The sequence below is a fragment of the Odontesthes bonariensis genome, chromosome 3, assembly GCF_027942865.1.
Source record: "Odontesthes bonariensis isolate fOdoBon6 chromosome 3, fOdoBon6.hap1, whole genome shotgun sequence".
Lineage (NCBI taxonomy): Eukaryota > Metazoa > Chordata > Actinopteri > Atheriniformes > Atherinopsidae > Odontesthes > Odontesthes bonariensis.
The window spans coordinates 45,440,915-45,454,222 of record NC_134508.1 but is presented as its reverse complement, the minus strand read 5'-3'; the positions used below and the strand labels follow the sequence as shown (position 1 = coordinate 45,454,222).

Sequence of the window (13,308 nt, the reverse complement as noted above, 5' to 3'; positions counted from 1 at the left end):
ACCTCCTGAATCCGAGATTCGACTATCCGGCGGATCCTCCTCTCCAGTACCCCCGAAAAGACCTTACCAGGGAGGCTGAGGAGTGTGATCCCCCTATAGTTGGAACACACCCTCCGGTCCCCCTTTTTAAAGAGGGGGACCACCACCCCGATCTGCCAGTCCAGAGGCACTGCCCCCGATGTCCACGCGATGCTGCAGAGGCGTGTCAACCAAGACAGCCCCACAACATCCAGAGCCTTGAGGAACTCAGGACGGACCTCATCCACCCCCGGGGCCTTGCCACCGAGGAGTTTTTTGACCACCTCGGCAACCTCAGCCCCAGAAATGGGAGGTCCCACGTCCGAGCTCCCCAACTCTGCTTCCTCATCGGAAGGCGTGTCGGTAGGATTGAGGAGGCCCTCGAAGTACTCCCCCCACCGACTCACGACGTCCCTAGTTGAAGTCAGCAGAGCCCCGCCCTCACCATACACGGTGTTGACGATGCACCGCTTCCCCCCCCTGAGCCGCCGGATGGTGGACCAGAATCTCCTCGAGGCCGTCCGGAAATCGTTCTCCATGGCCTCCCCGAACTCCTCCCAAGCCCGAGTTTTTGCCTCAGCAACCGCCGAGGCTGCGTTCCGCTTGGCCTGTCGGTACCCATCAGCTGCTTCCAGAGTCCCACTGGCCAAAAAGGCCCGATAGGACTCCTTCTTCAGCTTGACGGCCTCCCTCACCACTGGGGTCCACCAGCGGGTTCGGGGATTGCCGCCACGACAGGCACCGACCACCTTGTGGCCACAGCTCCGGTCGGCCGCCTCAACAATGGAGGCACGGAACATGGCCCATTCGGGCTCAATGTCCCCCACCTCCCCCGGGACATGGTTGAAGCTCTGCCGGAGGTGGGAGTTGAAACTCCTCCTTACAGGGGATTCCGCCAGCCGTTCCCAGCAGACCCTCACAATACGTTTGGGCCTGCCAGGTCTGACCGGCTTCCTCCCCCACCAGCGGAGCCAACTCACCACCAGGTGGTGATCAGTTGACAGCTCCGCCCCTCTCTTCACCCGAGTGTCCAGGACATACGGCTGCAAGTCCGATGATACGACTACAAAGTCGATCATCGAGCTGCGGTCGATCATCAGCTAGTTGACACATATTTAAGTGGAGGATGTGGCCCATGTGAGCCTTTTCAAACCAGGCGGCCATTTTTGGTGAGTTTTTTTTGTTTTCATTACCCCCTACCCGAAGCAGGGTTTGTATCCCCACCCCGCTGTGACTGGTGTGCAGTTGGTGAGAGGCTGGGGTAACTTATGGTTGTGAAAAAAAAAGAAAAGAAAAAAAGATGGTGGTTGTGGTGTGAGGAGCAGTGTTGGCTGGCATTAGGGGGGTGACTCTGGGATGCCAGTGATCACTCTCTAGCCTCCTGGAGGTGTTGTGGGCCCAACCAGATGAAACACTGATGAAAGGAGGTTCCCACCTGATGACCCCAATGACATGTTGGTCAGCACTGCTCACTGATCTATATTATAGGGAATTATTCACTGAGTCTGGTTCATTTTTTCTTTAGCACAAGTTTCTTATGTTTACCTTAAATCTCCTCTCTTCTTCACTCTCCCCCCTTTCTTTGTTCCCTCTGTCAGGTCTGGCATTAATATATATTTTGATAAAAAATAAACATATAGCATCAAGAGCAGCTATATATCCATAAATGTGTTTGGCACAACTCGGCACTCAGACCATCATTCTGCTTACCATGATGCTGAACAGAACAGGGTTCAAAAAAGAGAAAAAATGACAAAACTATCTGACAGAGGAGAGTTCCTTCCATCACTGGATTTTATGTTTCACAGTCTCTGGGTAGAATACTAACACAGGATTATTTCATCTACTATTTTTTATTTTTTTATATTTTTTGGGGCTTTTTATGCCTTTAATGATAGGACAGTTGGAGAGAGACAGGAAGCAGGGGGCAGAGAGAGGGGAGACATGCAGCAAAGGGCCGCTCGGTGCGGGACTGGAACCGGGGCCAGCTGCAGCGAGGACTGTAGCCTCTGTACATGGGGCGGCTTAACCCACTATGCCACCGACCGCCCCTTCATCTGCTATTTATTTATTTTTTTTGTTACTTTGTTTATTGGTAGAGTTGTGCAACATATACAATTTCATCATCATCATCAAAATATATTTATAATTTATTTATTTATTTTTATTATTTTTTTTTTCCCCTTTCCTCTTTCTCTTCCTCCAGTTCACAGTGTATGCCCATACACGACTACAGTTATTTTCCATTATATTTCAACATACCACCATATAAACTTTTTTTTTTTGTTTTTTTTTTTGTTTGTTTTTCACAAAGATACACAAATGACACTAGACAGTTGACGCATAGACAAACACATAAGCATACAAGAAAATGGGGCAGAGAGAGAGAGAGAAAAAGTAAGAGAGAGAGAGAGAGGGGGGGGGGGGGGGGACATGACATAGAAAAAAAATTTTTAAAAAAGAAAATGAAAATATTTAGTGGCGTACCCGTAGGTGTGTGTGTGTGTAGTGTAGGTGTTGTATTGAATAATATGTATGTGCCGGTATAGTGAGTTGGTGTGTAGGGGTATACATAAACTTTGTGGACATCTTCATAAAAGATTTGGTAGCCTATATTGTTGTTCTGTTTTCAAAATATAAGCGCATTTTATTGCACATATTGTCTGGATACATTTCCTTCCATTTTTCTGAGCAATTTCTACAAATTAATATATTTTTTTCCATTTCCAGAACACTTTCTATTGTTTTATACCATAGCTGAACCTCTGGTTGTTTACTTTGTTTCCATAATCTTGTAATTTGCTTTAGTGCAGTAAGTCTTAGAAGATGAAAAAGTTTACAGTATATTCTTTTTATCTTATTTGGTAAGTCGATGCCTAGTATGTTTACTGGTGTTAAAGGTTGTTTAAGATAAAAAATATATGTAATAGCTCGCCTTACCTCCTCCCAAAATGATTTTATTAAAGAGCATGTAAGGAGTATCTGTGTATGCGTACCTTCTTCTCCGCATCCTCGCCAACAATTTATGTCAGCTCCTGAGATATGAGCACATTGTTTAGGCACCATAAAAAATCTTTGATTAATTTTCCAGCCAAACTCCTTCCAGCATTTTGACTGAGTTGTTTTGAAATGATCTTTCCATGACTCTCTCCAGGAACTATCTGTAATATTTATAAGTAATTCATTCTCCCATTTTTCTTTTGCATTGTACTTTATTTTTGTCATTCTTTGTATTATTTTGTAGGCCTTCGCTAGACCACCTCCCTTTCTACTTTTGTTTCTATTTTCTAACAAAAAAATTAAAAAATCATTTGTTTCCTTTTCAGCCTTTTGTTGAATATAGCTCCTAACCTGTAGATATTTGAAAAAGTGTTTTTGTGGTAAAGCATATTTCTCTGCAAGAGTTTGAAATGAAACTACTATGTTTTTATCAAAAACTTGTGCAAAAACGGTCAATCCTGTGTTTGCCCAAGCGTCTAAAATGCTATCATCCTTTTGTGCTTTAAAAACTGGGTCATATCTCATTTTTCTTAGCTTCACGCTTTCGCTATGAATTTTTAAATGATGGCATAATTGTCTCCAAGTCTTTATTGTGTTTCTAATACAAAATGTGAGTAGATATTGTTTTTGTGTCTCTTTTTTAAGGAAAGGTAAAGAGCCAAGTAACCCATTCGACAGTTCTTTCTCAATATTAATCCATTTTATTCCAGATTCTTCTCCCATCCAATTCATTATTGTAAGGATTTGTGCTGTGAAGTAGTACTTTTGTATATGTGGAACTCCTAAACCTCCCTCTTCTTTTGGTTGAGTTAATATCTCATATTTAATTCTATGTTTTTTGCCATTCCAAATAAAATCTGCAAATTTTTTATTCCAAGTTCTAAAAAATGTTGGTGGTACTGAAATGGAAAGTGCTTGAAATAAAAAGAGAACCTGTGGAAGCACCATCATTTTAATTGTCTCTACCCTACTATAAATTCCATCAGGGATTAATTTCCACCTATTGAAGTCCTGATTTATCTTCGCTTCTAAGATGTTATAGTTGTTATTATACAGGTCACTCAAATCCGAGCTAATGTAAATACCCAAGTACTTTATTATTTGTGAGTCCCATCTAATATTATAATATTGCTTTAGTTCTTGATCCATTTCCCTACCAATAGTTAAAGCTTCACATTTACCTTTACCATCTGCTATTTTAACAGATAAATATTATCATCTGGCTCCGCTACCATAAACTGTGTGTGATTCTGTAATCACAGTTTGGTAAGCAAAACAAAGTGGTTAGATGAATGTGCATGAGAAGCATCTGCAGCCAGAGACCCTACAGTAATGTCTGCTGAGGAAAAGAGTTTTGCTTGCTGTTGAATTCCACTTTCTCTTCTTTTTTTAGTCTAGAATGGTGCCATACTCGTGGCAGCCTGCTGCAGCAGCTCTGGACACAAAATCTCTCTCTTATGACTCATCTTCTCGAGATTTTCCACTGAGCCTTTTTCTGTGAAAACACAGATTTTACATTCTTCCACACAAGTTTGGATGTTGTGCTGCTGGAATGATTTCTGCTGGTAATTAAGCCAATTTTTATGATATGGTTATGATACATAACCATGGTAGCAGGGAAGTTGTTTGCATGTAGGAGCAGGTGATTGGGCTTTCTAAAGTTCCAGTAATGCCTTGAATAAGACCCTAAATCCAAATGAGTTGATGGGGAGATGTTTAAGACACAGAGTAGTTACAAAACAGGGAGAAAGAAGCAGGAAGTTAAACCATTTCCATCCCTTGATGATCATGGGAAGTGTGAGATCACTGGCAGATAAAATGGACAAGCTTGGAGCACTGGCAAGGATAGAGAGGTGATATTAGGAGGGCAATATTATTTGTTTAATTGAGACATGGCAGCAGAAACACCTCTAACACCTCTCCAGTATGCGGGCAGACAGAGACTGCAGACACACAGCTAACAGTAAAGTAGAAGGGATTGAACAACAGATGGTGTAATCCTGGACATGTCAGAGAGAAGGAGCATCTCTGAACCCCAGATGTTGAACTGCTGGCAACATCCCATTCCATTAATGGTGATCTCTGAAGAACCACACATCTCTCTGCTACATTTACACTTTCCAAATGTTTGTCAGCTGATTTTCATTTAATTATTTGTTATCTATCTATAACAGTAGCACACCTGTAATAATAAAATAATTAGTGCTGTGCCAACACAGCCTCTGATGTCATAGAGCCAATCCAATCCAACTTTATTTGTATAGCGCTTTAAAAACAACACAGTTGGCCAAAAAACAAAGTAAAACACTAAAAACAAAGTGACAGTAAAAGTCAACACCTCAGAGTGAATTAAAAGCCAACAAACAGACAAAGAGTGAGTGAGTCGGCCTGCCTGATGTGTAAATATAACTCGTTCCAGTTTTGGGGCAGCGCCTGAGAAGGTCAGGGTCCCCGCTAAGTTTTCTCTTTGTTTTGGGGACGACAAACAATAACTGATCTGCTGACCTGAGAGAACGTGAAGGAACGTACGGCTGAATCAGATCTGAAGCAGGTCAGACAGATACTGTGGGGCAAGACCATGAAGACATTTAAAAACAAAAAGAAGAATTTTAAAATCAACTCTAAAAGGATCTGGAAGCCAGTGAAGTGATGCCAGAACTGGAGTGATGTGCTCACGTTTTTTTATACCAGTTACAAGCTAACACTGAACAAATTGTGATAAAAACATGGATTAAAACCTTAAAATCGCAATACCCCAACATATTCATGATGATTTCTGACGCCCCCCTCACAGCTACACTTCCAACATTTCAACAGTTTATTAACTGCTCTATCAGAGAAAAGAAATTGCTGGATTTATTTACACATTTTGTTTAATCTGTTGGGAAGGAGGTTGCATCTGTTGGGAGGTAGGCCCAGCTGACCAACCTGTGGAGACAAGACCTAACCTCCCACAGTAGGGTCCCGCCTGGGCAAGACACCTTTTACCAAAAGAGAACTCCATGACAAGCAGTTGCAGGATGAGATTATGTTGTGTCGTCTTCTGTGTTGAGAGACACTAGAACCATCTAGGAGAGAGAGGCTGAGAGACTCTTCCGCTGTTTCAAACTACCTGAATAACTGGGACGACTTACTGTGAGTAAGAGCATTTTATACAGAGTTTCAAGAGACCTAAAAGATCTAAAGCCAGATGGTGACAATATATTGTCCCGGACTCCATGGCAGACAAGGTCCTAAATGAAGTCCGTGATGACACTGGACATCAAGGCCAGTTCAGGAGCCTTAGCATGACGAAGCAGAGGTTTTTCTGGCTGAATCTTGACAGAAATTTGAGAGATGATGTGCTCAAATAAATAATAAAATATCAGTGATGCCCTGTCAGAACACAGCTGAACCCACTGCACGAAAAGAGGGATTTGTGTCACTGTGGACGGCAGTGAACTTCCGCGAATTTGCCTAATTTTCGGACGCACCTGGGCGCTTGCAGGCAGACAAACTTTAAGTTTGTTGAGCGAGAAAATCGTCGGAAACGAACCCGACTCGCGGCGGGCTCTCACAGCGGGGTGCTAATGGCCCAGCGATTAGCACCCCGCTGTGAGAGTGCCTGGACCTCTCACTGGCCTCGCTGGTATTGGACGAAAAAGGCACGTGATTACATAAAAAAGCTCCTGTAAAGCTGTCCGCCCATTGGCCAATAAGGTTAATATATGCATACTTTATATGGGCATATCATTCAGCAATTATGATTAATAATTGTGATTATGATTACTAATATTCCTGGGATGTTTGTGTACTTCATATATTCACGTCATTCTTATAAGCTGCACTATGACTAGGCTAATGCAGGCATGAATGACGTGAATCTATTGAGAATGAAAAAGGAAACTTTTTTTTTTTTTAAAGCGCTTTGATTGCCACACCACACAATGTACATAGCTTACATTGTAATAAGAACCATGTTGATAATAAAGAATTGAAAACTATATACACACACTGCTGTAGCCTACAATATACACAATAAGCCTAAACGCCGCCGTTTGGAATCCGCATTCTCCGCATTACTCCGGTCCCTGCAGAGTCTGCGGAGTTGTCAGACGTCCTCATCCTGGATCAGAAGCTGGCTTCTGGGAGCTGTTGGAATAACCAATAAATAATCCATGCACAGCATATTGACAACTTGTCTATAAAGTAACGAAAGTCATATTGACAGCGTATATGTTCTTACTCTCTTTCACTCTTCTGTGGTGAGACTGTGAGTATTTCGGGTTGGCTTCAAGACGCGCCTGTAGCACAGCACACAGGTCCGTCACGCAGCTAAAAACAAACAAACAAGAGGAATGAATAAAATGACCGGTGCTTAAAAGTATCAGTGCCAGCCGTGGTAAAAGTCAGCGCCGCTCACCCTGGATAGTGTCCCCGTCTGCCTCTCTGAAGTTCGGACTGTTTGCCACCGCCTCCTTCAAGCGACTCGTTACATCCATATTGTGAGGTGACAGTAGCCTGTAAAAACAATAGTCCTATGGTTAATAAAAAAAAAAACTGCATTAACGTAACATCGGGTCCAACTCAACTAGATATTGGGAGAACATTCACTTATTCTTACCCTTGACCTGGATTATAATGCCACGGTGAGTTATGCAGGCGGCGAACTGCTTCCTATAAATTGAAAACACGAAATTCATTTTTTTTAAATAAAGCAACTCACACTGGTTTTCACGTGATGGACACAATTAAGTTGAGTTTAGCCTAAAGCCACAGTCAATAACCTACTCTTACCGCGATTTTCGGATTCTGTATCCGCCTTCTCTTGCGCTCTTCAACTTCTCTGGAATGTAACTCCAGTCCGTTCTCGACGGCCATCTTGCCTCCAACCTAGCGAATCTCTGGTCAATACCCTCCAGCACCCTCTCCACGACCGTATCCACAGTGCTGGCCACCATATGAGACATTCCGGTCATAGCATTCAACAGGACTTTCATTTTATCTGCCTGTAAGCAAGTGAGTAAGTAAGTTTAATATACAGCACATTTAAAATCAGCGAGAACTGTCCCAAGTGCTGTACAGTGTCAACAAGACTAAAATTAAACAATCAAATGGTCATGTGCAAGTAGAAAAAAACACACAAACCTGTAGACCCGCAGAGAGTTGCTGGGGAGTTGAAAGCTAGTCGTCTTCCAGCCCATTGTATTCCGCAAACCAGGGCAGTTTTCCCAGAGCTTATGCGAGCCGTTAAGCTCCACCAATCATATGCGTATACGTCATTACAAGGAATACTCGCGAGACAACCTCCCGTCCTTTTGCTATTTAATGTTGTCTGACCACAGCTGGCAATTTGCACTGTTTTGACACAAAAATGGACTCTGCAAGGACAAAGAAAAGACCTCGGCGATATTGTGACCATTGTGACACCGAATTAAGCCATACACAATAAAACACTGAGCGCACTACTGCACATTATGTATACAGGCCAGATTTCTATATTTTTATTTCTATATTTCTATTTTATTTAAGAAACCTTTTAGAATATTGCTGTTGCATGCTTATTTTATCTTTATCTTATCTTTATTATTATACATTTGGACATCCAGTGCGGGCAACAAAGAAAAGAATTTCATTGTTCAGGGAAACACGTTTCTAACTGCACACATGACAATAAACCTTTGAATCCTTGAATTTTGCCCACAAAAAGCGGTTACAAAAGAGGTGTTTGGGAGAAAAAAAACCAGATATGCATCACCTGTCACCAGCAGACAGCGTGCACCTCTTCTTTTTCAAGACAACACAGCAACAAACTTGGCTGGAGTTGGAGGTGATAGTGAACGTGTAGAAACAGGCCTGCCCACCCCCCACCTCACCTCACCCCACCCCACTTGAAAATGACTGTGGCAGCTCCTGACCTGATCACTGGCATTTACATATTAAAGGCTCTCCTAAGTAAGGGAGGGGAGGGGGGCATGGGGGAGCAGTTGCCAGGTCAATTTGCGACAATTTGGGCCAAGTTTTCACTTTTACCACCGCAAATGCAGGGGCTCAACGTATGCGGACATGTAAGGGGCCACATACATCCGCAAATCCCTCTTTTCATGCAGTGACCTGAAGGGAGCATAATGTCAAGCAGACCCCTGGAGCTGGTCTGTTCTGACTTTTGGTCCACTACAGATACAAAGAAAAAGTCAATCGATGTGTTGGTGATCACAGACCACTTCATGAGGATGGCTCAGGGGTTTCGCTTTAAGGATCAGTCTGCTAAGCAGGTGGCCAGATATTTCTGTGAATTTGGTTTAGCTGAAAGAACTCACAGTGACCAAGGTGCAAAGTTTGAGAAATAACAGTGTGGAATACTTCAACCGGACGCCTGCAGACTCCAGTGTTTGTGTACAGCCCTGCCTGTCAATGTCCTCTCTCCTTCTGTTCTGTATGACTCTGCGGTGATTAGCTATGACAAGTACCTGAAAGAAGCCATGGACAGTTCTGTTGAAAAGGAGCAGAGCTGACATGCTTACCTTCACAAGAAAAAAGTGAAAGCATGCATCCATGATTGAAATTGGGGACAGAGTGCTCTTGGCAAACAGAAAAGAGAGGGGTAAATAGAGGCTTGCCGATAAATGGAAATCCACTGTTACCTTCATTATCCACAGAGGGGCCGTCGGGAAAAAAGCTCATTCATAAACAGACGTGTATTCACATATAACAACATAGAAACCATAAGAGAAAAATAAAGAGTAAGACTGTTTAAACAATCCTGTTAGATTGTGACCGCAGGTATAAAGGAGTTTTTGTATCTGTTGGTCTTGCATCTTTTGGACAGATGGAAGCAAAGCTCCCTCACACAGCAGGGGATGGCTGGGGTCATTCACCATCACCATCCCGGCTTTTTTAAAGCTGCAGTCTGCAAGATTTGTTGTTGTCATACGTAAAGTCCTACTTTTTGGCATTTTAAGAGTTTACATGATCTATCAGAACGCTTGAAGTTGAAAACGGTGACCTCCATAGTCGCAAAATGCAAGAAATGCTTATTTTTTAACCGAAAAATAAAAAGTTATTCAACTTCCTGTCCCGCCCCATCAAAACACATGAGAACTCGTGCACGTCTACGTGCACGCCAGATGCGCCTACACGACTCCTCATTCATCAACTCACCTGTCATTTGCGATCATGGAAGACACAGTAAGTAGACTAGCCCGTAATGAAGTTCAATAGTCTAGATAAATAAGCGTGGGGACACCGGACCATGTGACACCGGTGGAGTCCTCAGTGCGGTGGAGTCCCGGTATGGGATAGAAGATGTTTTGGTTTAGGTGAGAACACCACTGCTGAGGGTGGGGCAAAACTCACCTGGTGCTCCAGGGGATTCGGATGATCTACTTATTCATACAGAGCCTGCAAACCCTGACAGAACTGTAGAGTGGATCACACAGCCAACAGCACCCAATCACTCACAGACAGGTGTTTCTAACCTGATAGGTGTGACCTCTGGTACTGCCCTCAGCAGTCCTGCTACAGCCACATTATACAAACTGCTCAGGAGCTCGGTCTACATTGGAGACTGAGTAGGTTGGAAGGCCAGTCACAGGTCCAGAGGGTGACACACAGTCATGACATACTCCCCACCTCAGCTTAGGTCGAGGTTTTGTCGCCTGATCAGACCTGTGAATCGACTGTTACGAACTATGTCCTGACTGGATGTAATTCAGGACTAGTTTGATACTAAATTTGTTTGCAAATCTGTGCTCCAAAGTTTAGCTGACTGAAGTCTGAGTTTTGGGATGTATCCTTTGGGATGTTAAAATGTTTTGTCTGTTCTTATTTTCTCATTTTTCTGGGTGTTGGGGTCAGGTTGAGTGTATAAGGCATCCTAATTACCAGTTGCTGGGTAGGGAGATAAGTTTAGCTCTTATACCATCTCATCCTCAAGAGATACTGTAAAATGTTGTTTTTTGTTGAATCAGTCCCTTTTGATTCATCAGATGTGTAGCTGTAGCTCAAATTTGATCAAATGTAGTGGAGCAAGGTTTAACAGAGTTTAAAATGCACTTTAATTAGGAACTTGTCTTTATGCCATTTATCAATTATTTTATTTTTGTGAATTTTCTGAATCCTTTTTTAATCATTTTATTTGGGCATTTCCTTATCTATGGCAGAAATAATGTAATGTACAGTTTTCCTTTGAAAAATGTTCACCAACTTTCAATTGAGTAACTCTTATTTTTGGACATGTTGGAGCCAGATGTGCAGGGAACAGAAGACAAGTGCCGTGTGTGTTTGAATGTCTTCTGCAGGTATGTGTGCATTGTTAGATGTTGTTTTGTGTTATCGATTTGCGTGTTTCCACTAGCACGCAGTACCTGCAACCGGGTAGACTTTTGGTACCACCTCAGCCCTGGTTCCAAGCGGGCCGAAGCGTTACTAAAACGTGACGTCAGCCGACTGCCTTCCACTGATTGGCCGATCTTGAGCGTCATACTGCTCTATGTATAACAAAACTCTCCGGTACTTTTCAATACTGTTTTGTCTGGCGGCCAGGAGTCTTCTCTGGCTCTCTTCTCTTGACTTCTGTGCGACAACAAGCCACAGGGTGAGCCGCAACACGAGCGCCTCGATGTCCTCCATGCTATCCTCCTCCTATGTTGTTGTTGTTGTTGTTGTTGTTCTGGTCTTCCGGATTTGTACGTTGCTCAGCGCCGTGTAAATTACATCACAGAGGTTTCGCGCAGCCGTGTTACGACGACCCCGCCCACGTCGAGGAGGCACGAAGTGATACTCAGTTGTAATGGAAACACAACCAAACCGAGCCGTATCGAGCCGTGCCGAGCTAGTGGAAATGCGCCATAAGTACAATGCACTCACTTCTTACCTCCTTGAATTGTCCAAGAGGAGAACGTTATTCTGTTACAAGAAAAGAGAAAAGTGTTTCCTTAAAAGTTTTCAAACCCTCAAGCAGATGTATTCTTGCAGTATAAATGATATTTAGTGATTAAATATATAAGAGATATCGAACATGTATCCGAGCCTCTGTCGTCTCTGCTGACCACATATATTGGGATAATTGTTACACTTACACTGAGCTTGCTCAAAAGAAAAAGAACTTTATCTGAACCTTATCTGAAAATCTATCTACAGAATCTTTAACAAAACAACTGATTTATTTGTTATGAATATAATCTCGGCAAATCCACCAAAAAAATGACTGCCTCATGTGTTCTTCTGTGTCATATTCTGGATCAACATGTGGACTGGCTTCCCAGTTCTACCCATTTGTGTTCCAATGTGACCCAGTGAACCACTTGCTGGCAGTCCATCTGTTTTTAAGGCTGCTTTGCTGGGTGCCTGCTGTTTATTTTCAGCTGTCCTCTGCTGCACTTATCCTCATCTGTACTGTTGATATCTTTGTCTGTCTCAATGTGATAATCTGTTTAGTTTCTAACACTCTCTCCACCACCTACATCTGGTTCAGTATCAACACTTGGATTTTCTCGCGTCTGCAGTCATTTGGACGGGTAACAGTAGCAGAAGTTTTGGAGCTAAAACAGTCTCTATATTTACAAATGCACAGGACAAGTTTCAGACATGTATTTCTGATGAACACAAAGATATAACTTGATTTATAAACGGCTTCTGGTCTGTGGACTTTGCTGCATTTGTGTGTGAATTTTGAGACTCCCCTGACTTGCGTCAACCCACAAATGTTGATCTGCAATCAATCAGATATCTTCCTTATTACAGCCAATCATAAGAAAGCACCCCACGTGGGAGACGATTTACTAAAAAGCCAATCACATTAAGCCATTGAAAAAATATATACTTCTAGGAGTAGTTTTAAATCGGTCAGGGTACCAAAGTATAATCCGTTTTTCTGTCAAAACCAAAGAACGAAAATTCAATTTCAATTAAATTCAATTCAGTTTATTCATATAGAGCCAAATTACAACAAATGTCATCTCAACGCACTTAGATGATAAAGTCCAATTCAAGCCAATTATGATTCATTGTAATCATAATTATTTTCAAAATGAGTCCAATTCATTCATATAGAGCCAATTCAAAAACAATTTCCTAGCTAAGGAAACCAACAGATTGCACTGAAACTTGTCTTCAGTCCAATCTCCCGTCCTGAGCGTGCCTGAGGCGACTGTGGAGAGAAACGACTCCCTTTGAACAGGAAGAAACCTCTGGCAGAACCAGAACCAGGAAGGGTGGCCATCCACCTCCACCAGCTGGGGTTTGAGAGGACAGAAAAGAGGGGACAACAAACACTGTAACACCATTCAAAGGATACCTGTTGGAACAGGG

General features: G+C 42.7%; 1 long non-coding RNA gene across 1 annotated transcript; it reads right to left on the bottom strand.

Annotated features, from left to right (window-relative positions):
- Positions 1-7,431: 7,431 nt before the first annotated feature.
- LOC142377964 (uncharacterized) lies at positions 7,432-7,887 on the bottom strand. Its single transcript, XR_012769575.1, has 3 exons — positions 7,795-7,887; positions 7,622-7,674; positions 7,432-7,518 (listed from the first exon to the last, which is right to left on the bottom strand). It is a non-coding gene; the product is annotated as an uncharacterized LOC142377964 (long non-coding RNA).
- Between the last annotated feature and the right edge of the window lie 5,421 nt (positions 7,888-13,308).